Source organism: Apium graveolens, chromosome 9 (assembly GCF_009905375.1).
Source record: "Apium graveolens cultivar Ventura chromosome 9, ASM990537v1, whole genome shotgun sequence".
Taxonomy (NCBI): Eukaryota; Viridiplantae; Streptophyta; class Magnoliopsida; order Apiales; family Apiaceae; genus Apium; species Apium graveolens.
Window position 1 is genome coordinate 277,789,777 of NC_133655.1, and position 1,036 is coordinate 277,790,812.

The window sequence follows — 1,036 nt, forward strand, 5'->3', positions numbered from 1 at the left end:
ATCAATAAACATGTACCATTAGGTAGCACTATACTTGCTCTTCCGGAGCCTTCAATTATATCTGATGCACCCGATATTGTATTTACATTAGCTTTGGCTAATGCTAGATGCGAAAAATATTTCTAATTTTTTAAAATTGTATGTGTGGTTGCACTATCCGCCAAACAAAAAGATTCCTCATCTCTTTTAACATATGATGAGAGGCTGCTGGCCATATTTCTTCATGAAAAATAAAATATAAATCAGAAGTAGAAGTTAAACATCTCAAGTACTTCATTAACGAAAGAAAATTACATATGCAACTGATAATAATGATTATCATAGTTTAAAGTTTAAAAATAGATAGTCCAACATAAAAAAAAGTTCAACTAGCACGGTAAGATCTTGTTTAATTATGCTCATCACCACCAAATTTAGGCATGTTCACATCAATATCTTCAAAGAAATCACCAACTTCCATGTGAGTAAAGTCCGAAGGATCAACTTGATTGTCACTTCCGAGGTGTGATTCAAGATGGGCGATCCCCCAAGGATCATTCTATTCGGTGAAATTAGTTTCAACATTTTTCAAAGATGCCTGATATAGGTCAACAAAGTGTTTGGAGGTACGACATGTACTTCTCCAATGACCTTTCATTCCACAACGACTACAAGTACTTTCACCCCTTTTAACCATCGTACTTCCCTCGGGTTTCTCCTCATTATAATCGTCATCAATATTTATACACATAAATAGAATATAATATTATAATTTATTTACGACAAAATAGCAAATAATAATCAAAAGAAAACAAGTTATCAATTTATCTCGTAAAGCAATTTAAAACTTTTTTTTATTAAGTCGCTACTTTAAATGATATAGGAATTCCTAGCCTGATTAATCTTATAATCAACATAGTGAATTAATGTATAACTACTTAATTTACTACATTTATTTTATTTTATTAAGTTCATATAAAACAGCAAGTTGTGTTGTCATATCTGCCAAAGCAGAAACTTGCTCAAACATAAAGGAACTCAAGGCAGTAACGATCAA